Source organism: Oncorhynchus mykiss, chromosome 17 (assembly GCF_057628025.1).
Source record: "Oncorhynchus mykiss isolate SJ-2025 chromosome 17, ASM5762802v1, whole genome shotgun sequence".
Lineage (NCBI taxonomy): Eukaryota > Metazoa > Chordata > Actinopteri > Salmoniformes > Salmonidae > Oncorhynchus > Oncorhynchus mykiss.
The window spans coordinates 76,715,001-76,725,000 of NC_143038.1; the positions used below are offsets into that span (position 1 = coordinate 76,715,001).

The 10,000-nt window shown below is 49.0% G+C and overlaps 1 protein-coding gene and 1 long non-coding RNA gene across 2 annotated transcripts in view; one reads left to right on the top strand and one right to left on the bottom strand.

Annotated features, from left to right (window-relative positions):
- Positions 1–7,694, top strand: part of LOC149976510 (uncharacterized) — a 989,396-nt gene extending 981,702 nt beyond the window's left edge. Inside the window, exon 3 of the long non-coding RNA XR_016488113.1 lies at positions 7,526–7,694. This is a non-coding gene — a long non-coding RNA (uncharacterized LOC149976510). The remainder of the gene's footprint in view (positions 1–7,525) is intronic.
- Positions 1–10,000, bottom strand: part of LOC110494834 (large ribosomal subunit protein eL29) — a 103,231-nt gene that overhangs the window by 21,737 nt on the left and 71,494 nt on the right. The window lies entirely within an intron of this gene.

The window sequence follows — 10,000 nt, forward strand, 5'->3', positions numbered from 1 at the left end:
TGGGTAGTATTGGGTAGTGTAGGGTAGTGTCGGGTAGTGTATGTTAGCGTAGTGTCATGTAGCGTCAGTAGTGTATGGAAGAATAGTTTAGGGTAGTGTAGGGTAGTGTAAAGTAATGTGGTGTAGGGCAGTGTAAAGTAGTGTCGGGTAGTGTCGGTAGTGTAGTGTAGTTTAGGGTAGTGTCGGATAGAATAGTGTCGGGTAGTGTAGGGTAGTGTGGGATAATGTAGAATAGTGTAGGGCAGTGTAGGGTAGTGTCGGGTAGAAAGTGTAGAGCACAGCCGGGTAGTGTCGGGTAGTGTTGGGTAGAATAGTGTTGGTAGTGTAGGGTAGTGTTGGGTAGGGTGGTATAGGGTAGTGCCGGGTAGTGTCGGGTAGGGTGGTATAGGGTAGTGTCGGGTAGTGTTGGGTAGTGTAGGATAGAATTGTGAAGGGTAGTGTAGGGAAGTGTAGGGTAATGTAGAGTAGTGTAGTGTTGGGTAGTGTAGGGTAGTGTGAGTTAGTGTGGAGTAGTGTCTGTTAGTGTTAGGTAGAGTAGAGTAGTGTAGGGTAGTGTAGGGTAGTGTAGGGTAGTTTAGGGTAGTGTCAGGTAGTGTCGGGCAGTGTAGGGTAGTGTCGGGTAGTGTCAGGTAGTGTAAAGTATTGTAGGGTAGTGTAGGGTAGTGTAGGGTAGAATAGTGTAGAGTACTGCCGGGTAGTGTCGGGTAGTGTAGGTTAGTGTCAGATTGGGTCGGCTAGTGTTGGGTAGAATTGTGTAGGGTAATGCCGGGTATTGTCGGGTAGTGTTGGGTAGTATTGGGTAGTGTAGGGTAGTGTCGGGTAGTGTATGTTAGCGTAGTGTCATGTAGCGTCAGTAGTGTATGGAAGAATAGTTTAGGGTAGTGTAGGGTAGTGTAAAGTAATGTGGTGTAAGGCAGTGTAAAGTAGTGTCGGGTAGTGTCGGTAGTGTAGTGTAGTTTAGGGTAGTGTCGGATAGAATAGTGTCGGGTAGTGTAGGGTAGTGTGGGATAATGTAGAATAGTGTAGGGCAGTGTAGGGTAGTGTCGGGTAGAAAGTGTAGAGCACAGCCGGGTAGTGTCGGGTAGTGTTGGGTAGAATAGTGTTGGTAGTGTAGGGTAGTGTTGGGTAGGGTGGTATAGGGTAGTGCCGGGTAGTGTCGGGTAGGGTGGTATAGGGTAGTGTCGGGTAGTGTTGGGTAGTGTAGGATAGAATTGTGAAGGGTAGTGTAGGGAAGTGTAGGGTAATGTAGAGTAGTGTAGTGTTGGGTAGTGTAGGGTAGTGTGAGTTAGTGTGGAGTAGTGTCTGTTAGTGTTAGGTAGAGTAGAGTAGTGTAGGGTAGTGTAGGGTAGTGTAGGGTAGTTTAGGGTAATGTCAGGTAGTGTCGGGCAGTGTAGGGTAGTGTAGTGTAGTGTCGGGTAGTGTAGGGTAGTGTAGGGTAGTGTCAGATAGTATTGGGTAGTAAAGGGTAGAATTGTTTAGGGTAGTTTGGGTAGTGTCTGGTAGTGTATGGTAGAACAGTGTTGGGTAGTGTAGAGTAGTGTAGGGTAGTACCGGGTAGTGTAGTGTAGTGTCGGCTACTGTCGGGTAGTGTCAGGTTGTGTCGGGTACTGTCGGGTAGCTTCGGGTAGTGTAGGGTAGTGTTGGGTAGTGTTTGGTAGTGTAAGGTAGTGTTGGGTCGTGTTGGGTAGTGTTGGGTAGTGTTGGGTAGTGTAGGTTAGTGTTGGGTAGTGTTGGGTAGTGTCGGGTAGTGTAGGGTAGTGTAGGGTTGTGTCGGGTACAGTAAAGTAGGGTAGTGTAGGGTAGTGTAAGGTAGTGTCGGGTAGTGAGGGTAGTGTCGGGTAGTGTAGGTTAGTGTCGGGTAGTGTAAGGTAGTGTTGGGTAGTGAGGTTAGTATCGGGTAGTGTTGGGTAGTGTCGGGTAGTGTAGGGTAGTGTAGGGTTGTGTCGGGTACAGTAAAGTAGGGTAGTGTAGGGTAGTGTAAGGTAGTGTCGGGTAGTGTTGGGTAGTGAGGTTAGTGTTGGGTAGTGTAGGGTAGTGTTGGGTAGTGAGGTTAGTGTCAGGTAGTGTTGGATAGTGTAGGGTAGTTTCGGGTAGTGTAAGGTAGTTTCGGATAGTGTTGGGTAGTGTTAGGTAGAATTGTGTAGGGTAGTGTCGGGTAGTGTCGGGTAGTGTCGGGTAGTGAAGGGTAGTGTAGGATAGAATTGTGAAGGGTAGTATAGGGAAGTGTAGGGTAGTGTAGATTAGTGTAGAGTAGTGTCGGGTAGCTGGGGGTAGTGTAGAGTATTGTAGGGTAGTGTAGGGTAGTGTTGGGTAGTATCGGGTAGTGTGGGGTAGTGTGGGGTAGTGTCGGGTAGTGTCGGCTAGCGATGGGTAGTGTATGGGTAGTGTCGGGTAGTGTGGGGTTGTGTCGGGTACAGTAGTGTAGGGTAGTGTAAGGTAGTGTCGGGTAGTGTCGGGTAGTGTAGGGTAGTGTAGGGTAGTGTCGGGTAGTGTTGGATAGTGTAGGTTAGTGTCGGGTAGTGTCAGGTAGTGTAGGATAGGGTAAGGTAAGGTAGTGTAAGGTAGTGTAGGGTAGTATCGGGTAGTGTCGGGTAGTGTCGGGTAGTGAAGGGTAGTGTAGGATAGAATTGTGAAGGGTAGTATAGGGAAGTGTAGGGTAGTGTAGAGTAGTGTAGAGTAGTGTCGGGTAGCTGGGGGTAGTGTAGAGTATTGTAGGGTAGTGTCGGGTAGTGTCGGGTAGTATATGGTAGTGCCAGGTAGTGTAGGTTGGTGTCGGGTAGTGTCGGGTAGTATCGTGTAGTGTGGGGTAGTGTGGGGTAGTGTCGGGTAGTGTCGGCTAGTGATGGGTAGTGTAGGGTAGTGTCGGGTAGTGTGGGGTTGTGTCGGGTACAGTAGTGTAGGGTAGTGTAAGGTAGTGTCGGGTAGTGTCGGGTAGTGTAGGGTAGTGTAGGGTAGTGTCGGGTAGTGTTGGATAGTGTAGGTTAGTGTCGGGTAGTGTCAGGTAGTGTAGGATAGGGTAAGGTAAGGTAGTGTAAGGTAGTGTAGGGTAGTATCGAGTAGTTTTGGGTAGTGTAGCGTAGGATCGGGTAGTATAGGGTAGAATCTTGTAGGGTAGTTTCGGGTAGTGTCGGTTAGTGTCGGGTAGTGTAGGGTAGTGTAGGGTAGAATTGTGAAGGGTAGTGTAGTTTAGTGTCGGGTGGTGTTGGGTAGTGTTGGGTAGTGTCGGGTAGTGTAGGGTAGTGTTGGGTAGTGTAAGGTAGTCTAGGGTAGTGTAGGGTAGTGTTGGGTAGGGTGGGGTGGTGAAAGGTAGTGTAGGGTAGTGTAAGGTAGTGTAGGGTAGTGTAGGGTAGTGTCGGTAGTGTAGTGTAGGGTAGTGTAAGGTAGTGTAAGGTAGTGTAGGGTAGAGAAGGTAGTGTAAGGTAGTGTAGGGTAGTGTCGGGTAGTGTAGGGTTGTGTAGGGTAGTGTAGGGTAGTGTGGGGTAGGATTGGGTTGTGTCGGGTAGTGTAGTGTATTGTCGGGTAGTGTAGAGTAGGGTAGTGTAATGTAGTGTAAGGTAGTGTAGGGTAGAGAAGGTAGTGTAAGGTAGTGTAGGGTAGTGTCTGGTAGTGTAGGGTTGTGTAGGGTAGTGTAGGGTAGTGTAGGGTAGTGTGGGGTAGGGTTGGGTTGTGTCGGGTAGTGTAGGGTAGTGTTGGGTAGTGTAAGGTAGTGTCAGGTAGTGTAGGGTAGTGTTGGGTAGGGTGGGGTAGTGTGGGGTAGTGTCGGGTAGTGTCGGCTAGTGATGGGTAGTGTAGGGTAGTGTCGGGTAGTGTGGGGTTGTGTCGGGTACAGTAGTGTAGGGTAGTGTAAGGTAGTGTCGGGTAGTGTCGGGTAGTGTAGGGTAGTGTAGGGTAGTGTCGGGTAGTGTTGGATAGTGTAGGTTAGTGTCGGGTAGTGTCAGGTAGTGTAGGATAGGGTAAGGTAAGGTAGTGTAAGGTAGTGTAGGGTAGTATCGGGTAGTGTCGGGTAGTGTCGGGTAGTGAAGGGTAGTGTAGGATAGAATTGTGAAGGGTAGTATAGGGAAGTGTAGGGTAGTGTAGAGTAGTGTAGAGTAGTGTCGGGTAGCTGGGGGTAGTGTAGAGTATTGTAGGGTAGTGTAGGGTAGTGTCGGGTAGTATATGGTAGTGCCAGGTAGTGTAGGTTGGTGTCGGGTAGTGTCGGGTAGTATCGGGTAGTGTGGGGTAGTGTGGGGTAGTGTCGGGTAGTGTCGGCTAGTGATGGGTAGTGTAGGGTAGTGTCGGGTAGTGTGGGGTTGTGTCGGGTACAGTAGTGTAGGGTAGTGTAAGGTAGTGTCGGGTAGTGTCGGGTAGTGTAGGGTAGTGTAGGGTAGTGTCGGGTAGTGTTGGATAGTGTAGGTTAGTGTCGGGTAGTGTCAGGTAGTGTAGGATAGGGTAAGGTAAGGTAGTGTAAGGTAGTGTAGGGTAGTATCGAGTAGTTTTGGGTAGTGTAGCGTAGGATCGGGTAGTATAGGGTAGAATCTTGTAGGGTAGTTTCGGGTAGTGTCGGTTAGTGTCGGGTAGTGTAGGGTAGTGTAGGGTAGAATTGTGAAGGGTAGTGTTGGCTAGTGTAGGGTAGAAGTGTGAAGGGTAGTGTAGGGAAGTGTCGGGTAGTGTAGGGTAGTGTCAGGTAATGTCGAGTGGTGTAAAGTAGTCTAGGGTAGTGCCGGGTAGTGTAGTTTAGTGTCGGGTGGTGTTGGGTAGTGTTGGGTAGTGTCGGGTAGTGTAGGGTAGTGTTGGGTAGTGTAAGGTAGTGTAGGGTAGTGTAGGGTAGTGTTGGGTAGGGTGGGGTGGTGAAAGGTAGTGTAGGGTAGTGTAAGGTAGTGTAGGGTAGTGTAGGGTAGTGTCGGGTAGTGTAGTGTAGGGTAGTGTAAGGTAGTGTAAGGTAGTGTAGGGTAGAGAAGGTAGTGTAAGGTAGTGTAGGGTAGTGTCGGGTAGTGTAGGGTTGTGTAGGGTAGTGTAGGGTAGTGTGGGGTAGGATTGGGTTGTATCGGGTAGTGTAGTGTATTGTCGGGTAGTGTAGTGTAGGGTAGTGTAATGTAGTGTAAGGTAGTGTAGGGTAGAGAAGGTAGTGTAAGGTAGTGTAGGGTAGTGTCTGGTAGTGTAGGGTTGTGTAGGGTAGTGTAGGGTAGTGTAGGGTAGTGTGGGTAGTGTAGTGTAGGGTAGTGTAAGGTAGTGTAAGGTAGTGTAGGGTAGAGAAGGTAGTGTAAGGTAGTGTAGGGTAGTGTGGGGTAGGGTTGGGTTGTGTCGGGTAGTGTAGGGTAGTGTTGGGTAGTGTAAGGTAGTGTCAGGTAGTGTAGGGTAGTGTTGGGTAGGGTGGGGTGGTGAAAGGTAGTGTAGGGTAGTGTAAGGTAGTGTAGGGTAGTGTAGGGTAGTGTCGGGTAGTGTAGTGTAGGGTAGTGTAAGGTAGTGTAAGGTAGTGTAGGGTAGAGAAGGTAGTGTAAGGTAGTGTAGGGTAGTGTGGGGTAGGGTTGGGTTGTGTCGGGTAGTGTAGGGTAGTGTTGGGTAGTGTAAGGTAGTGTCAGGTAGTGTAGGGTAGTGTTGGGTAGGGTGGGGTGGTGAAAGGTAGTGTAGGGTAGTGTAAGGTAGTGTAGGGTAGTGTAGGGTAGTGTCGGGTAGTGTAGTGTAGGGTAGTGTAAGGTAGTGTAAGGTAGTGTAGGGTAGAGAAGGTAGTGTAAGGTAGTGTAGGGTAGTGTGGGGTAGGGTTGGGTTGTGTCGGGTAGTGTAGTGTATTGTCGGGTAGTGTCGGATACTGTAGGGTAGTGTAGGGTAGTCCTCGTGCTCCTAGACCTTAGTGCTGCTTTTGATACCATCAATCACCACATTCTTTTGGAGAGATTAGAAACCCAAATTGGTCTACAAGGACAAGTTCTGGCCTGGTTTAGATCTTATCTGTCGGAAAGATATCAGTTTGTCTCTGTGAATGGTTTGTCCTCTGACAAATTAACTGTAAATGTCGGTGTTCCTCAAGGTTCCGTTTTAGGACCACTATTGTTTTCACTATATATTTTACCTCTTGGGGATGTTATTCGAAAACATAATGTTAACTTTCATTGCTATGCGGATGACACACAGCTGTACATTTCAATGAAACATGGTGAAGCCCCAAAATTGCCCTTGCTAGAAGCATGTGTTTCAGACATAAGGAAGTGGATGGCTGCAAACTTTCTACTTTTAAACTCGGACAAAACAGAGATGCTTGTTCTAGGTCCCAAGAAACAAAGAGATCTTCTGTTGAATCTGACAATTAATCTTAATGGTTGTACAGTCGTCTCAAATAAAACTGTGAAGGACCTCGGCGTTACTCTGGACCCTGATCTCTCTTTTGAAGAACATATCAAGACCATTTCAAGGACAGCTTTTTTCCATCTACGTAACATTGCAAAAATCAGAAACTTTCTGTCCAAAAATGATGCAGAAAAATTAATCCATGCTTTTGTCACTTCTAGGCTAGACTACTGCAATGCTCTACTTTCCAGCTACCCGGATAAAGCACTAAATAAACTTCAGTTAGTGCTAAATACAGCTGCTAGAATCCTGACTAGAACCAAAAAAATTGATCATATTACTCCAGTGCTAGCCTCTCTACACTGGCTTCCTGTCAAAGCAAGGGCTGATTTCAAGGTTTTACTGCTAACCTACAAAGCATTACAATGGCTTGCTCCTACCTATCTCTCTGATTTGGTCCTGCCGTACATACCTACACGTACGCTACGGTCACAAGACGCAGGCCTCCTAATTGTCCCTAGAATTTCTAAGCAAACAGCTGGAGGCAGGGCTTTCTCCTATAGAGCTCCATTTTTATGGAACGGTCTGCCTACCCATGTCAGAGACGCAAACTCGGTCTCAACCTTTAAGTCTCTACTGAAGACTCATCTCTTCAGTGGGTCATATGATTGAGTGTAGTCTGGCCCAGGAGTGGGAAGGTGAACGGAAAGGCTCTGGAGCAACGAACCGCCCTTGCTGTCTCTGCCTGGCCGGTTCCCCTCTTTCCACTGGGATTCTCTGCCTCTAACCCTATTACAGGAGCTGAGTCACTGGCTTACTGGGGCTCTCTCATGCCGTCCCTGGAGGGGGTGCGTCACCCGAGTGGGTTGATTCACTGATGTGGTCATCCTGTCTGGGTTGGCGCCCCCTTGGGTTGTGCCGTGGCGAAGGTCTTTGTGGGCTATACTCAGCCTTGTCTCAGGATGGTAAGTTGGTGGTTGAAGATATCCCTCTAGTGGTGTGGGGGCTGTGCTTTGGCAAAGTTGGTGGGGTTATGTCCTTCCTGTTTGGCCCTGTCCGGGGGTGTCCTCGGATGGGGCCACAGTGTCTCCTGACCCCTCCTGTCTCAGCCTCCAGTATTTATGCTGCAGTAGTTTATGTGTCGGGGGGCTAGGGTCAGTTTATTATATCTGGAGTACTTCTCCTGTCCTATTCGGTGTCCTGTGTGAATCTAAGTGTGCGTTCTCTAATTCTGTCCTTCTCTCTTTCTTTCTCTCTCTCGGAGGACCTGAGCCCTAGGACCATGCCCCAGGACTACCTGACATGATGACTCCTTGCTGTCCCCAGTCCACCTGGCCGTGCTGCTGCTCCAGTTTCAACTGTTCTGCCTTATTATTATTCGACCATGCTGGTCATTTATGAACATTTGAACATCTTGGCAATGTTCTGTTATAATCTCCATCCGGCACAGCCAGAAGAGGACTGGCCATCCCACATATGCTCTCTCTAATTCTCTTTTTCTTTCTCTCTCTCGGAGGACCTGAGCCCTAGGACCATGCCCCAGGAATACCTGACATGATGACTCCTTGCTGTCCCCAGTCCACCTGACCGTGCTGCTGCTCCAGTTTCAACTGTTCTGCCTTATTATTATTCGACCATGCTGGTCATTTATGAACATTTGAACATCTTCGCCATGTTCTGTTATAATCTCCACCCGGCACAGCGAGAAGAGGACTGGCCACCCCACATAGCCTGGTTCCTCTCTAGGTTTCTTCCTAGGTTTTGGCCTTTCTAGGGAGTTTTTCCTAGCCACCGTGCTTCTACACCTGCATTGCTTGCTGTTTGGGGTTTTAGGCTGGGTTTCTGTACAGCACTTTGAGATATCAGCTGATGTACGAAGGGCTATATAAATACATTTGATTTGATTTGATTTGATTTAGTTTAGTTTAGTGTCGGGTAGTGTAGGGTAGGGTAGGGTAGTGTAAGGTAGTGTCAGGTAGTGTCGGGTAGGGTAGGGTAGCGTAGTGTTGGGTAGTGTAGGGTATGTGTCGGGTAGTGTAGGGTACTGTTGGGTAGTGTAGGGTAGTGTTAGGTAGTGTAGGGTAGTGTCGGGTAGTGTAGGGTAGGGTAGGGTAGTGTAAGGTGGTGTAGGGTAGTGTAAGGTAGTGTAGAGTAGTGTCGGGTAGTTTAGTGTAGGGTAGTATAAGGTAGTGTAAGGTAGTGTAGGGTAGGGTAAGGTAGTGTAAGGTAGTGTAGGGTAGTGTCGGGTAGTGTAGGGTTGTGTAGGGTAGTGTAGGGTAGTGTGGGGTAGGGTTGTTTAGGGTAGTGTAGGGTAGTGTGGGGTAGGGTTGTGTACTGTAGGGTAGTGTCGGGTAGTGTAGGATACTGTAGGGTAGTGTAGAGTAGGGTACTGTAGTGTAGTGTAGGGTAGTGCCTGGTAGGGTAGTGTAGGGTAGTGTGGTGTAAGGTAGTGTAGGTTAGTGCCGGGTAGGGTAGTGTAGGGTAGTGTAGTGTAGGGTATTGTAGGGTAATGCCGGGTAGGGTGGGGTAATGCCGGGTAGAGTAGGGTAGTGTAGGGTAATGCCTGGTAGGGTAGTGTAGGGTAGTGTAGTGTAAGGTAGTGTAGGTTAGTGCCGGGTAGTGTCGTGTAGGATAGTGTAGTGTAGGCTATTGTAGGGTAATGCCGGGTAGAGTAGGGTAATGCCGGGTAGGGTAGTGTAGGGTAGTGTAGGGTAATGCCGGGTATGGTAGGGTAGTGTAGGGTAGTGTAGGGTTGTGTAGTGTAGGGTAGTGTAGGGTAATGGCGGGTTGTGTAGTGTAGGGTAGTGCCGGGTAGGATAGGGTAGTGCAGTGCCGAGTAGGGTAGTGTAGGATAGTGTAGGGTAGTGCCTGGTAGGGTAGTGTAGGGTAGTGTGGTGTAAGGTAGTGTAGGTTAGTGCCGGGTAGGGTAGTGTAGGGTAGTGTAGTGTAGGGTATTGTAGGGTAATGCCGGGTAGGGTGGGGTAATGCCGGGTAGAGTAGGGTAGTGTAGGGTAATGCCTGGTAGGGTAGTGTAGGGTAGTGTAGTGTAAGGTAGTGTAGGTTAGTGCCGGGTAGGGTCGTGTAGGATAGTGTAGTGTAGGCTATTGTAGGGTAATGCCGGGTAGAGTAGGGTAATGCCGGGTAGGGTAGTGTAGGGTAGTGTAGGGTAATGCCGGGTATGGTAGGGTAGTGTAGGGTAGTGTAGGGTTGTGTAGTGTAGGGTAGTGTAGGGTAATGGCGGGTTGTGTAGTGTAGGGTAGTGCCGGGTAGGATAGGGTAGTGCAGTGCCGGGTAGGGTAGTGTAGGATAGTGTAGTGTAGGCTATTGTAGGGTAATGCCGGGTAGGGTAGTGTAGGGTAGTGTAGGATAATGCTGTGTAGGGTAGTGTAGGGTAGAGTAGGGTAATGCCGGGTAGGGTAGGGTAGTGTAGGGTAGTGTAGGGTAATGCCGGGTAGGATAGGGTAATGCCGGGTAGGGTCGTGTAGGATAATGCTGGGTAGGATAGGGTAGTGTAGGGTAGTGTAGGGTAATACCGGGTCGGTTAGGATAGGGTAGGGTAGTGCAGGGTAATGCCGGGTAGGGTAGTGTGGGGTAATGCCGGGTAGGGTAGGGTAGTGTAGTGTAGGGTAATGCCGGGTAGGGTAGTGTAGGGTAGTGCCGGGTAGGGTAGGGTAGTGTAGGGTAATGCCGGATAAGGAAGTTTAGGGTAGTGTAGTGTAGGGTAGTGTAGGGTAGGGTA